Source organism: Ambystoma mexicanum, chromosome 3q (assembly GCF_040938575.1).
Source record: "Ambystoma mexicanum isolate Mex_15411 chromosome 3q, UKY_AmexF1_1, whole genome shotgun sequence".
NCBI classification, from domain to species: domain Eukaryota; kingdom Metazoa; phylum Chordata; class Amphibia; order Caudata; family Ambystomatidae; genus Ambystoma; species Ambystoma mexicanum.
In genome coordinates this window covers 704,670,268-704,688,610 of record NC_090926.1, presented here as the reverse complement: position 1 = coordinate 704,688,610, position 18,343 = coordinate 704,670,268, and positions in this window count along the sequence as shown.

Below are 18,343 nucleotides of genomic sequence, written 5' to 3'. Positions count from 1 at the left end.
AGGAAGCATCTATCAAAGAGGAGGAGGTCGGCCTAAGGGCCTTGGACCAGGATGGCGCTATTCAGGTAAACATTAATGATGACATTAAATGAGTGGAAGGGGGCCAGGAGGGCCTCCCACCAGGTGCCACCATTAATGGGAGAGGAAGAAAAAGGAGAGATCGCAGAGACAATATTTGGAGTCCATAGGTCTGGCGAAGGAACGGCTAAGAGGATGTTGTCAAGGGTCTGTCTGGAGGAAGCGCTGGTATAGGTATCAGCGATAGGGAGGCCTGGGTTGGAGACCAGGATATCCTTCTTGAACTTCTTTCTACCAGACTTAGTGAGAAGGGCAGGATTCTGAATAGAAAAGCAGTTAGAGAAGATAGGAGAAACATAGAGCATCATAGAGGATGCAGAGGTGGGGGACAAGAGGAGATAGGAAGAGGGGGAGTGAGGAGAGGGAAAACGGAAAGGGGGAGACACTGAGGCAGGACACAAGCGGCAGGTGCAAGCAGAAAAAACAGAACGAGACAAGAACATTTAAAAATAACAAACTGATTTAACGAAGGGCTCGAGGGGAAAAAGAGAAGAGTAATCAAATAGAAGTGAAAAACAAACCAGTTAACAGAGTAAGAATGAGGGGAATTAAAGGAAAAAGGATACATCAGGGGGATACCCAGGGAGAGCAGGGGATGGAAAACAAAGATCAAGGGAACATAAGGAGAAGAGTGAAAAAACATACAGTGGTAGGCAGTACTGTATATGGCTAGGATGAGGGGATGCGAAAGAGAAGAACACAGCAGGAAATAACCAGGCAGAGCTAGGGCTAGATAAATGAGCAGTGATCAAAGGGAACCTAAGGAAGGAAAAAAAGAGTAACAAATGGAAGTAGGCACTACACATAACAGTAGTCAAGAAAGCAAAAAACAGAAACAGGAACAGTGTGATAAGCAAGGGGCCCAGAAGAAGAAACAAAGAGCACACGCAATCAAGGATTGGGAGGGACCACATGGGCTGAGGATTCACGGGCGCGGGCATAGCCAAGGATGAACGGGACGTGGAAGCACACGCGATCAAGGAATCTGAGGGACCACGCGAGCTAGGAGGCGTGGGCACTTGCGATGCCAAGGATGGATGGTGTACAGAAGGTCACACGATCAAAGATTGCCTGGGACCACTAAGGCTGAGGGCGCGAGGATACGAGCATAGCCAAATCACACACTATCAAGGATTGTGAGGGACCAAACAGGCTGAGGCGCGTGGGCCCGTGCATAGCCAAAGAAGGAAGGGGCATGGAAGCACATGTGATCAAGGAATGCGAGGGACCATGCATGCTGAGGATATGCGGCGCAAGCTTAGCCAAGAATGGAAGGGGCGCGGTGCGCACACGATCAGTGATAGCAAGAGACCACGCGGCGGAGGATGTGCAGACACAAGTGTAGCCAAGGTTGGAAGGGTGCAGACCACATGCGATCAAGGATTGCGAGGGACCACGTGGACTGAGGAGCACCACGCAAACAGGCATGGATGGATGCAGTGCAGAGAGCATGTGATCAGGGATTTTGGAGGAACCAAGCAGACACAGGATGCAGGTGGGATGGAAGGGGTGAGAGAGAACTCAACAAAGGGTAGTAGAGGACAACGCAAGGAGGAATTAATGAGGGTGGCGCACCAGGCCAAAGGGCAGGTTGCAGGGGCAGGAGGGGACGAAGTCAGTGGAGAGGCACAGTCGAAGGGAAAAGAAGCACAGAGCAAGCTAACTCCACCACACCTTCTTACCTGGTGGTCGCAAAACAGGAGGGTATGTCCACACTCACTGTCTATGCTGCAGGCTCCTTTGTCGCCAAACACCTGCATCGTTCAAAACCACAGCCTTGTCCTGCAAGGGCTTTACCACAGAGGGTCCAAACCTCAGACTTATAGTCTCGGTAGGGTGGATGTAGCAAACATGCAACATGTTGTTGGGCAGCGTCTCATGCGAATCTGCTTCATTCAACACTGCAGCCTTGTCCTGTGAGGGCTTTTCCGCAGAGGGTCCGAACATTTGATTTTATAGGCTCAGTAGCGTGGACTTAGCAAACATGCTACGTGACGTAGAGCAGTGTCTCCTGCGAAACTGCATCATTTAAAACTTTAGTCTTGTCCTTTGAGGGCTTTGGTGCAGAGGGGCCAAACCGCAGATTTTATAGGCTCTATAGCGTGAACGTACCAAATGTTCTATGAGTCATTGGGCAGCATCTCCTACGAACCTGTGTCGTTCAACACCTGTCACGGTCCAGTGTTGCCCCAAGACAATAATAGGAGCCATGGCACAGTATGGGGAACATGGCCAGTTCACCAACTCCCTCAAGCATGGAAAAGGGCCCAGCTGGACCCAGTCCTGGTGCCTTTGACACCAGGCTCATAAGAAATGCTCAGGTTTATCAGTGCAGCTCTCTAAGTGATTCAACATGGCGGGGAGCAGTCCCCAGCATGCGGCCCAGTGTTTAGGGTGTGGTTGTATCCTTGGGCGGGGCCGGCTATATAAGCCACGCCTTTCCAGCAACCTGTGCTTTGCGTTGTTCTGCTTCCAAGCAGCAGCATGCGCTCACCGCCACTCAGCATCCTAGGACCATCTGCATAACGGCGGACCAGCTCACGCTTACCTCCAACACCTGCTCCACCGCCGCTTACCTGGATCAGCTCATCCTTGTCAGCAACGCCTGCTGCAACACCCGCTACATCTCCACTCAGCTGGACCAGCTTACACTTACCTGCTAGGAAGGTCCTCGTCCGCCGCTCGCAGCGGGAATCTCACTGCATCCATCCATACTTGCGGTCCAGCCCAGGACTGCGGTCCCACATCTGGCATCTGGCATCTGAAAAAACAGAAAGAACAAGGTCAGTTAGCCTCTGAGCAACGCCACCTTAAATTACCTGATAACGCTTGTGTTAGGAAGGAATTACATACTTAGCTGACATTGAAGCCTCGACCCCCTCAGCGGTGCGCTTCACACGTGTTGGTACCGCAATTAAACAACTGTCAAAGGAAAGGAAAGAAGACGTTAGTAAAATAAGTACAACGAAGGACTTCAAGAGAAAGACTTTCAGAGAAAGATTCACAACTTACAATAGGAGGAAGGAACGTGAGAGCATTCAAGAGCAGGAGAAAGACAATACAGGAAAGATTTTATAAGTAGAAAACAGACAGATGAGAGAAGTCACAGCAGGTCTGGGCACCTCACACTGCACAAAGGACCAGTGAAGTAACTGGACATATAGCACCCCTTCTGAGTCAAGCAGGATGGAGAGTTTGTCAATACTATATAGAAGGTAAGAAGAATCCCTGACAAGAATCACGTACAGGGGCACATGGAAGACGGGTCCAGAACTACATCAGTGGCTCGAACTGACTGTGACCCTCTCATTGCAGGCATACCTTCCTCTGTTAGGGAACCATAAGAAGCAGCAAATTCCTGGACTGCCCAGCAGAACCCGCCCTCCTGACGCAATCAGCGTCCCCGCGGAGACAAAGTGAGCGTAACAACACCTTGTCCTGCGAGGGCTTAGGTGGTAGAGGTGGATGTCTATACAATTAATGAGGAGGTGGCTGCTAAGCCTGCCGAGGAGTCTACACGTGAACAGGCAGTAGAGATACAATAGGCCCTTGGGGGCAGAGCAGATGCTGTACTACCCCAACAAAGACTCTCATACAGTCAGAGGGAGTAGCTGTGCAGCACACACAGTGCCAGTCAGCAGAGGATGGAGACAGTGAGGACGTCAATCTGAGCCCCAATGCGGACTATGTGAGGCAGGAGGTGGAGAAGCAGTGTGTATGTGATGCAGCAATAGCAAGGGCCATAGACGAGGTAGAGGAAAGATTGGCACAGGCGTGGGCAGCCATCCTGGGGGAGACTTGCAGGGCAATGGAGGAGATAGAGTCTCAGATGATTGAAGCCCTCCAGGCCCTCCAGCCAACAACAGAGGCCTGCCTGCAGGCTGTGGAGGTGGAGGGGGATCTGCCTTGGCAGAGGCATTGTCCAAAATCACAACAGACTAGCCTGCTGCCTCACAGTTGTACATAGTTATTTAGTTGTAGGTTTCCATGTTTTATTTTTTATTTTTCCAAGGACAATTTTTCCCTGCCCTTTTTTTGTACACAGCTTGTTTGCAATGCATGTTATGATCATGATTACACCACAAAACTTGCTGTCTCTTTGTCCACGTGCACCTTTGGTCTGGCCATGTTCTCCAAGTGAGTTTGCCCTATGATTGTCATGTGGGTTGTGTGAACAGTCTGTGGGTCATGTTGTAACTGTGCTGTTTGCTGGGGGCATGAGTCCATGCTTTGTGTGTGTGATGTTTAGTATGTTGCATCCATGTTTGATGAACCTATGTGGTCTATTGTAGATGTCGGGAGGTGACATGATATGGGATTCATGTGTTTCACATCTTTGACATGCACATCTGTTGCTTGCATACTTCAGTGCTTTGTAGTAGAGGCATTGTGACCAATTGTGTAAAAGGTGTGCTTGGGTGTGTGATACGTGTTTCCAGTGATTGTCATGGCACTTCCATTATGAATGCTTTCATGGGTGTTGGTTGATTTTGTGGGTTGTTTGTGTTTGCCATGATGGCATTACTTTGACTTGGACATGTGTTTTGCATGTAGGGGAGTGACCATCAAACATCTGGAGGAGGCAAGCACAGTATGTCTGATGCCAACCCTTGAGCAGGGGCACTGCATGTTTGTTGTCCATGTATTAGTGTTGGTGAAGTCAGTTATTGATTGTTTGTCCCATGATGTCAATGTGCAGATGAATTTGGTGGTGGGTGAGATGTTTCATGATGGTTTCATTGGGGACATGTAATAATGTCTCTATGTGTCTTGCTATATGTTAAAGAAGGTTTAGAAGTGTGTTACATCTGGTAACAACTCATTTAACTCTTACCCATTCACTACTTGAGGTTCTGTTCATTGTAAGTTGTGTTAACTTGACGTCCACTGATGTGTTCATGTCCCTTTGGCACTTAATTGCCAATGTGGATGTGATCACACTCCAGTCACAAGTATGGCTCATTGGCATTGGAGATGGTGAGGTGGGATGTGGCTCACTGTGGATCACTGGGCTACACACATCACATGCACACTATGTCACTTGTACTTCGATGAACCAAGGTGTATCTGCAGTGTCTGCATGGTTGCCTATTGATGTGCAGCACAGTGTGATCCAACCTGGAGCCATGGAAGAGGTTATGGTCCTGGATTCAATGGAACTGATCACAGGTGTACTTTTTGGCAGCAGATGTTTAGCAGGTGTACTGCATGGTGGAGGCAAGCCACAGTAGTTGAGGTAGGCTAGTGCTCCACATTGGACTGGCAGGAGGGCGGACTAGTGGGTGCTGCCTGGGATTGGGGCACAGGTCAGTGGGGGTCCTAGGAGGAGGTCGGATGTATGGATACTGCCTGGGGTTGGGGAGTTGGGCCACAGGTCAGTGGGGGTGCTGGGAGGAGGGCAGGCCTGCGAGTGCTGCCTGGGGTTTGGGCAGAGGTCAATGGGGGTACTGGGAGGAGGACGGGCTTGATGTTGCTGCCTGGGTTTGGGGGATTTGGCCGCAGGTCTGTGGGGCTACTGGGTGGAGGGCAGACTTGGGGTACTCCTTGGAGTTGGGGGGGTGGGGCACTGGCCAGTGGGGATACCTGAAGGCGGTTGGACTTTCAGGTGCTGCTTGGGATTGGGGGGGTTGGGGCATAGTTCACTGAGGTACTGTGATAAGGGTGGACTTTCTAGTGCTGCATGGGTTTGGGGTGCAGGTGAGTGGGGGTAGTGGAATGAGGGAAGACTTGTGGGTGCTGCCTGGGGATGGGGCACAGTCAGTGGGTGTGCCGGGAGGAGGGCTAAAATCACGATCTCTCACAATCACTGTACCCGTGTATAAGTTATATTGCTACTTCTGTTACAGAAGCCACTTTGTCTTTATTGTTTTCTTCCCTCTTGACCTAGATAATGACCACGGTCACTTGTTATCACTTTACAGAGACACAACTTGAACAACCCATTCCATGCATTTCACCCAGTGAGGTAAGACATTGATTGCACAAATGTGCAGAGACTTTAGACTACAGATACGTTTGCTCAAGGCTAGTTTATTATATTAATTTTTTAATTGTCACCATGAACCAGAGACTATTGGATTTTCTTTGGTATTTCCTGCAGTTGATACACATTATCAATTCTGAACCAAGAACAACCTAGATCTCTCAAAAAGGTACTGAGATTAAGGAACGGAGTTATGTCCCCCCCTTATAACATTGACTGTATCCATGATTTTTATACAAGTCAATCTTGATACATAGCTTACCCAAACTACTTACTACTTCTTATTGAAGACATGACAATTGTTTCCATTGCCTGACCTGAGTGTCCATAAGAATCACATTGGTGAACTCAAAGGACCATCTTGTGAATTCCAACAAGGTGACATGTATACAAACATCATAAGTGATTCCGAGATTGACTAATTTCGAGAAGACAGCATACTTATGAGATTTGTTTGATTTACTTTGTAGACTTGAGTTGAAGCTAGAAGGTTGATACACTACATGAACTAAATCAATATTTCGGTCCTGATGAAGGGATTGCATTTCACGAAACATGCAAATTTGAATGCTGATATTTACATGTGTTGTATGAATTTGTATATGCTACATGTGATGAGTAATTCAATATGTAATTGAAACAAATTCTTGAAATTAACTTGAAATGATTATAATGCCTTTAGTTAATTAAGGGAAAGCAACTCCAGAAATCTTAATACGACTCGACTGACTACTTTGTCAGTATATGAGGTGTGCAGGGGATGCAATTATCCATTAGCTTAGAACACTTTATTCTTTTGGATACTGGGGGAGGACAGACTCGGGGTACTCCTAGGGGTTGGGTGGGAGGCGCACTGCCCAGTGGGGGTACTGGGAGGAGGATGGACTTGCAGTGCTGCCTGGGGTTGGGGCAGAGGAGAGTGGGGTGTTGGAAAGAGGGTGCACTTGTGGGTGCCACCTGGGAATGAGGAACCATCAGTGGGTGTGCCGGGAGGAGGGCCACATTCACACAAAAAACACTAAGTACGCACAATTTAGTGCTTTTTTGTGTGGATTAGACCCATTCAGCACGGTGCAAAGAGTACTCCTGCAGTGAAAAGTGACTTTGCTCTGCAAAAATATACTTTGCTCCGCTCTCTGAATTAGGCGTTGGAACGTTGTTTTTGGCAGCGAAAAGTCACTTTTCTCCCCTCCAAATATTCCATGAATTAGGGCCTAAATCCTGTTTCTTATTTGCTGAAGCATTGCTAAGTGCAGACAACTGTTTCCATTTTCACAATTGCAGAGTCAATCGTAGTACATTGCTTATAGGACAAGTGGCATGCTTTGCAATCCTATTTGTTCAGCTGCTAAGCGCCAAGCACTGGTAGGCAAATAATGTAATGATTGCCCGCTCTTCCTTGAAGCTGATTAGTTGAGACAAGTTAATACACATTTTATTTATTAACGTGCATCAAGTTGGACTCTTTCTGTTCGTAAGCACTGTAATAATATTTGATCATATTAGAGGACAAGTGGCAAGCCTTGCAATTTTGTTTGTACAGCTGCTAAGCCCCAAGCACTGGCAGTCAAATAATGTAGTGATTGCCCACTGTTCATTTAAGCTGATTAGTTGAGACAAAAGGTTAATACAATAGTTATTTTATATCAAGCTGGACTCCTTCTGTTCTTAAGCACTGTAATAATATGTGCTCATATTAACCAATTTGATAGTGCTCAGTGTAACGCCCTTAATAGGATGAAAAGCTGAGTCGCAGATTGGAAGTGAGCAAGCCAGGATCGGATTAGCGGACAGGATGACAGCTATCGACTTGGCATTGTTTTGCCAACTCTGCCCATGTCTGTTGCTTAGAGCATGTACCGGCCCCATGGCTCAACTCTGGCTCTCCTCTAATCATGCATTCTCTGGCTCTCCCACCTCTAATATCCTGATGATCATGTCTTCTGTTTATGTATCCATCGGACTTTGAGATCCCCAAAATAATTCAGGACTAATAAGCAGTAATTGGTGTTTTGGCTTTAGATTCCTGCCGGGGCATTCACCAATGCTTCTTTGTGTTGAAAAGTGGGCAGTGCTGTTCCACTTAAGCAATAGAACCCGAGGAGGGCGGGCATTACTGGTAGGGTATTGATCTCAGGGTGATCGTTAGAAGCTTGAACGAAGCCCAACTGGTAATGCCTCCCTCCAACGGTTATATTGCTATTATTACCCTGGCACGTCGTACCAGGGTACTAATAGCTTTTTAGCTCCAGTTCAGAAACAGCGTTGAAACTGTTTCGCAATTTGAGTAAAAAGAAGAACAGAAAATGGCAGCCATTAAAAATATAGAGAAACAAATCTAAACAAGCAAAATGGCCACCATGTAAGGGGGCGAAGGGACTACACTTAGGCGTTTCTCCCTTTCTATGGTGGCCATTGAAAAAAGTAAACAAAAAATATTTCCGCCATGGAGGGGGGCGAAGGGACTACATGTAGTCCCTTTTCCCTTTCCATAGCAGCCAGGACACAGAGCAAAGGGGCCGACAAAGGCTTTGTCGGGCTGGTAACGACCCAGCGAGGGCCAATGACCTTGCTTGTTTGAAGCTCATTGACCCTTGCCAGGTACTAATATTGTTTACTGAGCTTATTACTAGAGGCAATAAAGGGTGTCCTTTCAGTATGTCACGTCGCACAGAATAGTCTAACCTGCATCCTCCAAAATGCCCAATTGCATTGACCTACGATGCCCAGCACAGATGGCATTATAGCTGTGTATGTTTACTTAAAAACCTATTTCAACCAGGCACAACCTATGACATAGGATGGCTTAGAGATGTTTTCTTATTTCCAATAAAGGGGAATTTCACTTATTTACAGACAGAGGCTGGGTTACAGGAGCTAGACCGGCACTGAAATCTGTGGGCCTGCTACCATACTCTTGAAACTGTAAATCATGAGAAGTGACAAGTCAGAAGATTACATCTTTCTAGCAAGTCTATAACCAGTGCAGAGTACAATTCTTAGGATATTCGTGGAACCAACATTGTGGTGTAAACATAGGTTCAATTAAGATCCAGAAGTTCCCAGGGTTCCTAACTGTTGTTTGTGAAATGCAAACACACCTGTTTGTTACTGTCTGTTTTTAACTTGAGACAAAACGGTATTAAAAACATTTTTGTGGCTGACATTTCTTCGGTGGACTAGTTGCAAAAGTACTGTTTTGGCTGAAAATGGTTGGCCCAGAATTGAGGGACACATGGAAGACCAGGATAGGTAATAAATAGGTCATTCACGCTCGAGGTGGCTTGTAATATTCTCTGCACGGGGTCAAGTCATTCAAAAGTGATCTGCAGTGGCTGCATCAAACTCTATTGTAACGGATTGTTGCTGGGGATTTTGACTATCATTACTATTGGAGGCAGACCTCTGCTAGGCCAAGCAGAGAGAGACGGCATAAAAACTCAAATTCTGTGTGGCGTGCGGCACAGAGTCAAGTGGTTGAAAAGTGGTCTGCAGTGGTTAGCAGAGTGTGCAGGGCTGACATTCCCTCCACCTGTGGATCCCGACATGTTGCGTCTCAATTTGTCCACGTAATATGATGCTGTGGAAGTATTGCCGTGAGTGTTTATTTCCTTTTTTATTTCTTTTCCATTATTTGATTATCCAGAACATAGCAACATTGTAGCGGTATCAGGTAATATTGTTCCCATTTATATGGTCGCCATTCATAATGTTGCTAGGAAAAGGTTGTGGCGACATTATATACGGTGACCATATATATGGGGTCAAGTGGAGTGGGGGTTGCGGAAGTGTCTCCCGCTCCCCTTGAAATAAAAAGGTTTTGGGAGTTGCAGGGGGATCCCCTGCACGTTCAATGTGAAAATGTCAATGCAAAAAACGGCCATTTTTTTAGACTATTTTGCCAGGCGGCATTTTTGCAGGGACAATATTACACGCCACTGAATAAACACTGTCGCTTATTGGAAATAGCCTGTTTGATATGCTGCTTGGGAAGTAACGCAATGCGCGTTCATTTAATTTCCCTTCTTTTCCATTATCTGATTCACCAGAACATTTTCACATTGCAGTACCGTTGATTATTGCACACAAACAAAATCATTATTGTATCTAAAGTTCCCGCCCTACATATTGCAAAACATTTATTTATTCATATTTGTAGAGCGCACAACAGCCCAGAGGCATGAACATCACTTAGTTACATATCAGAAAACATACAGGCATAGTTGATGTAAACTTTGTATGGAACAGTTTATGAGAACAGGTAGAAAGGATAGAGGGGTGAAGAGTGGAAAGAAGAGACAGGTTATTTAAAAAGAACAGTTTTAAGGTTTCTTCGAAAGGCAGGGAGAGAAGTTTCTGCTCTGAGGGCAGTGGGGAGTGCATTCCAGAGCTTTGGGGCTATGTATGGGAAGCCTATCCCTCCTGCTTTGGCCCTGTTAATGTGCGGTACAGTGCGTAGGTTAATTAATTTGATCGAGTAGGCCTGTTTGAGATGAATCTGGATAGCGTCTGATAGATAGGGCGGTGCTGTGTAGTTAATGCATTTATGAGTGTTCATGAGGATTTTGAATGTGATGCATTCTTTGACTGGGAGCCAGTGAACCTACTTTCTAGCTTGTGTGATTTGGTCTCTCTTGGGAATGCTTAAGGCAGCTCTTAGAGAGTTATTTTGGGTGAATTGGAGTCGGTTTAAGTTTTTCATGGAGGTGCCGGCTAGGAGCGCATTGCAGTAGTCGAGCTTGGTCCCTATGGTGGCTCTAGCTATGGAGAGGCAGTTTTCATTGGTTAGGAAGGCTTTAATAGCGTTAATGAGTTTAGTACTTAAGGCGGAACAGAGACAATGGCGCTGACTTGTTTGTTTATAGAGAGGGTAGCGTCAATATGGACCCCTAAAGTGAGAATAAGAGTGGGATGATGCAGCTGTCAATGCTGAAATTAGAGTAAAAACAGTCTAGCCTGGCTAGAGTGGCGTTTTGACCAAGAATGATAATCTCTGTTTTCTCCCTGTTAAGGCATAGGCTTTTATTGGCCATCCATACTTGGATAGTGGAGTACATTTGTCTTAAGGCTGTAGTGTCTTGTTGAGATTCACCGGTTAAAGGAGGGAGCACTTGGGTATCATCAGCATAATTTGAGTGTGCGATCCCAAGTGCGTCAAGTTTAAAAGGCGCTATGTGAAGAGTTGTATAGCGTGGGAGCGTGCAGGATCCCTGTAGGACACCACAGTGGATGACGGTGGGAGCTGCACTGGCTGTGCTAGAAAAGACTTTCATTGCTCTTCCTTCTAGGAAGGAAGTGATCCAGGAAGCTGCTTGGTCGGAAACATGTGCTGCATGTGTGAGGTGTGTGGTGAGAATTTTGTAATCCACAAGATCGAACACCGCTGAGAGGTCTAAGAGGAGGAGGAGGGCGGGCTTGCCATTGTCAAGGATTTTGGTGAATTGTTTTTTTTAGTTCCAGCAGGGCGGTTTCGTTTCCATGCCCTTTGCAGAATCTCGGCTGTCTTGCCTAGGATGGAGTTGGTTTCTAGGTAGAGTTGGATCTGGCAGTGAGCAGCCTTGTCCAGTAATTTGAGAAGAAAAGGGACATTTGTTATGGGCCGGTAGTTGTTCGGCTGGGAGGGGTCTAGTGTAGGCTTTTTTAAGAGGGGACGCACCCAGGCCTCTTTAAGGCTGACTGGGATAATGATTGTTTTAAAGGAAGAGTTGATGAAGGCGGTCAGTAGTGGAGCAAGTGGCTCGGCACACTCCTTGATGATCTTAGGAGGGCATATATCGCCCTTGCATTGCAATGGTTTCAGATGTATGAGGATGTCTATGACTTCTGATTCAGAGATGTCCAATTTTTGAGCGCCAGGCGCTTGTTATTGCGTAGGGTTTGCAGATCTTCTGTGAACCAGGAGTGGAAGGACTTCTTTTCTGTCCTATCTTCAAGAGGGGCAATGGTATTGATTGCGTGGGTAAGGGTGTCCTTAAATATATCCGCTCGGATGTTGGGGTCTTGCGAGAATGGAGGTGCTAGACACAGTATGTCAAGATAGGGTCGGAGGTTATCCGCAGTTAACTTTTTAGAACTTCTGGCTTGGGTAGCTGGAGCATGAGTATTGTTTTTAGTACTTGCGGCTGTAGGGATGGTGAATTGTATACATCTATGGTCTGTCCTGGGGTAGACAGTGTTGGACATGCAATTGTGGTCGACCAGCCAGTCCAAGGTGCGACCTTTGGAGTGGATCGGGGTCATAATTTTTTGGGAGAAGCCCACGTTTGTGAGGTCCTTGGTGAATGAGATAGCAGCTTTATCATTGGGGTCTTTGTAACCAAAGTTGAGGTCGCCATGGAGTAGGGTTTTGGTCATTTTAAAAAATATTTTTACTGAGTAAGTGGGTGATGTGTCCTTGGAGGTCTGCTGGGAGTGCTGGGGCCGATATATAAGATGAATATTAATGGTGCTTTTTGGTGAGAGTGTCAATTTGGCTGATAAAATGTCTGCGTTGCCCTCCCAAAGGTTGGTTATAGGCCTAAGATGTAGGGCATTTTTGAAGATTATAGTTACCCCCCTCTTTTTTAGAGGGTCTATCTTGTCTGAGGATAGAGGATAGAATAATCTGCGGGTAGGGCTAAGGTTATGGTTGGGCCTGAGGCTTTGTGGAGCCATGTTTCAGTAATGGCTAATATATATAAATTCTGGCTAGAGATGAGGTTGTTGATTTCAAGAGTGTGGGCGGTAAGAGAACAGACATAGAGCAGGGCGCATCTGTAATGCGGTGCATAGTAAATATTGTTTGGTCGTGCCTGTTTACCTACTTTGGGTGTGGAATTATGTAACTTGGTAGGATTGAGAGTGGGCTTAGTTTTGGAAGGCAACGTGGTGCTAGAGTCGAGGGTGCGCAGACCCTGGTGAGAAGTGTTACATCTAGCAGGGGTGTGAGTTCTTAGTCTGAGGTTCCACTGTGTTACTTGTGTAGGAAGGGCGGTGATGAGCATAGGTAGAGTGCGTGTTCTGAGTCTGTTGACTCTAGAGTGGCAATTAGGTACGGACGCAAATGCACGCGTAGTGTAGTGAGTTGGTAGGTCGGGCCTGTGAGAGTCAGTCATAGTGCAATTGAATAGGCTGGCGGTGTCTGGATAGCTGAGGGCATGCAATCTGGCATGGAGAAGTATAGTGTTCAAGATGAGAACTGTGCCTATCATGCTACAGTGTAGGAGCGTGGTGCACATATTGAATGGAAGGGTAGAGAAGAACTCCCTGATCAGCTAGTGCATGCCACGGTTAGTCAAGGACAGAAGGACTGTATTGAGCAAGATTGGCTGACACAAGGACAGCTAGTTCAGAGTAATCTTATTAGGTGGCAGATAAGCTGTTTAAGCATACAATTGGCAGTAGGCTATTTCAAAACATGTTTAAACAGTGGGGATAGGCTATTTCAGCACACAATTGACAGTAGGCTATTTCAAAACACTTTTAGCAGTGGGGATAGGCTATTTCCAGCACACAATAGGCAGTAATAAAGACAAATTGAAGCTATTCAAATAGGTTGCACAAGAGGGTGTGTGGAATTACCTAGGCGTGAGTAAACAGAAATGCTGCGGGGAAGAGCAGAACATAACATAACAACGCGATTAAACTTTTGTTAACCCTCAGAACATCATTTAGATGGATACAATGTATAACTTTCAAAGCACGTGCCTTCGAGACTATCCAAAGGCAATTGAGACAGACTACATAGATTACATGGAAGACGTGTGCGTGATACATCCGATGCCTGTAAAAAAAGTGAATCAGGCTGAAGCATCAGCCCAACAGATACCCTATTCTCCTCTGACATTAAGTGAAGAAAGGGGACATTTGTCCAAAGCAGTCTCCTGTCCTCTACATCAGAACGGGCCCCCGGGCTGCTCATACAGGCAATTAATGATTATGGGCAAAGCTGCCGGGCAGCCCCAAGCGAGGCAGGGTAACTGCTGCCTCATGGCAGCAGGCCACAGAGAGGGGCAGCACCATCCCCCCCAGCACAGCTTCCCTCTATCCCCCTACTACCAGGAGACACACAGTCTCCGCTCTGCAAAGTGCAGGAGGGGTGAGGTGTGAAAGAACACCTCACCCTTCCCCAATAACAAATGGGAGCTAAGTACTCAAGGGAAGCAAGGTCAGTCAGGCAGGAGAACAACAAAGATGAGCCCCCCCCAGGGGCTCAGACAGTTGGCTGCAAGCCGTCTTGAGGGCTGGCTTCACACCCCCCTCAGATACACTACAAAGATCCAGGGGCAACCCTGGGACCTATATAAGGAGCTGCATCAGCTCAGAAAGATACAAGTTGCTTGTGGACCCTGCACGTGGACCCAAATAGGCAGAGAGTTCACAGCGTACTCTGTGTCTCTCTCTTTTTCTTTAAGTTCACTCTGCTCTCAGTGTCTTACTTTCTATCTACTTTACATTCAAAGTTTGCGGTATACGCTGTGTCTTTGTTTTTTTGTTGCACGAACATAGCCCTGTTCAAAAGATCTCCTGTGGCGTACCTGTCAAGCACTAAACTAATTTGGAAGTCGGAGGCGAGTCCCGGGAGAAAATCATTTCAGGAAGCACTGGTGGACATTGTATCCAGCGCGGCGAGCAGAAAAGAGAGCCTGGCACAAGGCAGCGGCTTCTTCACGAGTAGAAATTCAAAGTAAGTCAGTCCCCCCTGCATACCGCGGTTGCCCGCAACAAAGCTCCGGCGAAAGCCAGAGGACAGAAATGTATCATTTGTGCTTATTTAATTTTTGAAGCAAGCGAACGCAGTGCAATGAAAGGTCAATGACAAGGAAACTGAATGTTTGGTAGCAGATAAGACAATTAAGAGGCAATTTTCAATTCAATACTAAAAACACAAATGGAACGGTTCAGAAATACTAACTTAATCAGAGTAGCGTGCAGGTCTGTACACAAGAACGTTTACATGAGGCACTTTTGCCATATAAACGCATAAGGTGTAAAGGAGAAAAGACCTGGGCATAAGGGGTTTCTGCCGTTTTTTAGACGCAAAAGCCTGACCCATAAAGCTGTATTACAAACAATTAAGTATATAAAGTGGGCATTTTGTGTGATATTAGCAGGAAATCAAAACGGGCAGAGGAACTCTAATAGAAGTCATTTTTAATATACAAAGACACACTGACCTAGGATGACAAACAAGTCGCTTCCCAGGTCAGGGCACAAACAGTTACCTAGGACGGGTAACGACAAAAAGTTTAGCATTTATTCTGTAACCTGTCACAATGCCCATGCACAGGGGGAAAGCTAATTTTAACAGGTTTTCTGATGTTTTACAACCCAAGTATAAGCTACACCATGGGAATATCATTGTAGATAACTAAAAATTGGTTTATTTTGAACAGGGGGAAGCATGGCACCCAAAAGAAAACCCCAGGAGCCCAAAGCAGGGACAGGAAAGCCTAAATGACCACATCTCCAGGCAGCAATGGAGGCAGCGAAACATTATGGTTGGGCCTGGGTCAGAGAACATTTATACGGGATCTCAAGGGAAGGGGTGACCCCACCAGCGGTGGATGAGGACTCCCCTCCCCCAGCAAAGAAGAGCAAGCGAGACACTCTTGACAAAGGTAACAAAAACAGAAAACTGTCATTATTGGTTGAAAATATGAAAGAGATGCAACAGATGATTTTGGAAATCAGGGGCAAACAACAGGCTCCCATTGAAGCAGAAGGGGCACCAGGCCAGAACATACCCCTGAAACCCACAATAATTATAGATCCCATAACTCACATAGACCCCCCCGGCACCAGCGGCCACACGACAGGGCCAAAAAAACAGGGCCTCTAAAGGATTGGGCCACGCCCACCCCAAACAACACAGGCCTGATAGACACTAACAACAAAGCCACTGCAGACATCATGATATTTAGCAGCGCACAGTTAGCATTAAAATTGAAATCTTTCGAAACAGAAATACTTAACAGATATAAGAAATCCCTGGCTTGGAACATAGACATAACAATCAAAAAGGCCATTTGGGCAAAAGAATTCATCAAAATATTTCGCTTGTCAAAGCACAGCGCAAAGGGATGGATGCATTCAGGGATCCAATGAGATCGAGGACAAGGCCATAGCCAGGAACGCACAAGTAGAGCAGGACTGGGACAATTGGTCAAAATCATTTGCCATTTTAGCAACAATTTTTCAAGAAAAATTCCCGGGGATGGAATAGAGCTATGGGCATATGCAGATAAAATCAGAGAGGTAAAAACTGCCCACAAAGGGAAAGGGTGGCTAGCATATGACATAAGATTCAGAAGGAACATGTCAGAAAGACCAGCAATAGAATGGGATGAGGTTCAGAATGATCTATATATATTGAATGTCGAGCTTCCATCAGAGGAGGAGGTTGCTCAGGCAACCGGTAAGGCGAACAAAAAGTGGGAAACAGAAATAATGAAAATGAAAAACATAGGAAATAAGAGCAGCCCTTTTGGAAAAAACAGCCTTGGGGGGCTTGGACAAAAACCTGAGGGCAGAATAAAGCCCACCATGCCGCTAAATCCACTATCCCATGCAGGAATTATGGGAAAAATCAATGCTCATGGGGGAAGGAGTGCTGGTATAAACATAGCCGCACAAACTGCAAAGGGATCACCCAGCAAGCAGCTGCACCAGATTACCTTAAAAAAATACCAAAAAGAAGAGCAATGAAAACACAATCCTCCTTGGTTTGACAGCAGGCAGAACTCCCATTAACCCAGATAATTTTAGTGAAGCATAGACAAGCTATCCTGACAAATGAATCAGCTCAGCAATCAGGCAGGGTTTCAAAGAAGGTTTCACTATTCCTTTCAAAGGAAAATGGTCCCAGGAAATTCCCAGGAACCTGGTCTCAGCTAGGGACAACCCCAAAGGAATAAGAGAAAAAATAGAGAAAGTACTACATTTAGGCAGAATTGGAGGCCCCTGATAAAGAATGCCATTCCCAAACTACCTAGTGTCTCCACTAGGTCTGCTACCAAAAAAGAACCCGGTAAAATGAGGCTAATTCACCATTTGTCATATCCCAGGGGACACTCACTCAACAACGGCATCCCCCTACAGCATCAGCAGTCACCTACAAACAGTTCCAGGAGGCTTTAAGGCTAATACAGGACTGCGGCAGGAAAGCCCTTATGGCTAAATTGGATATTGAATCAGCTTTCAGGTTACTACCAGTCCACCCAAGCTCACAGCAGTGGCTAGGTTTCACTTTTGATAAGACATTTTACGTGGACAGATGCCTCCCCATGGGTTGCGCAATAATCTGCGCACTGTTCGAACAATTCAGCTCATTTTTTCAATGGGCTTTTCAGAAACAATTACCAGGGGCCAGGGTAGTCCACTACTTGGACGATTTTATGGTCCACCAGATTCTGAAGAATATAGTAGGGCACTGAACAAATTAAAAAATATGGCTGCACAATGGGGCATCCCTTTGGCACCAGAAAAAACAACCAAGCCATCCACAAAATTGAGGGTTGTGGAGAGAGAACATGCGCTCATGTCTAAACAAGTAATGTACAAGATTTAAAAAAAACAAAGGTTTCTACGCATTAATTAGGATCTCATATGTGGAACTTGGATGTATTCAAAATTTCGGACAGCCGACACGTGTTTCGACCTACGGGTCGTCCTCAAGGCTGCATAAGTCCAATATTTCATAAATGAAACAAATAATCAATGCATTAAAATGCAAAAACACATACCACAGTCCAGTTGCAGATGGTGGTGTTCAAGTAAGTGATGATCACATGCAAAAAACATTAGAAAAACAAAATAATATGTATATATGTAAGTGCCATGGAACCATAGCAAAAAACAAGATACACAAGAATGAATAGTTATAAAACTGCTCCATTAGAGAACCCATTATGTAGCTAAGAATAGGCCGGAGTACATAAAGTCAGTGTAGAGAGGTCTAGAATGTAATATCCTCCATGAAAGTGATTTATGTGAAAAAACACCTTATGATAGGGGTAAAGAGCCTAATAGGATTTGCCACCAGAGGAACCATTGCAAGTACAACCTCGTATTAGTGTTATAGCTAAAATATGCAAATGAATCACGGTGGAATAAAAGAGCCTTATATCCCACGTAGCAATAATTGAGTTACTATAACTCTCTTACCAAGACAGCTGGTTCAAGTACAAATACTAACTGTGAATGGAACAATAAATTAGGTATTACACCGTAGTCTATTCAAATGCCAATGCATAGAAAGATATCAAGGATGTAAACATTCATACCTGTGGACATAACGTCATG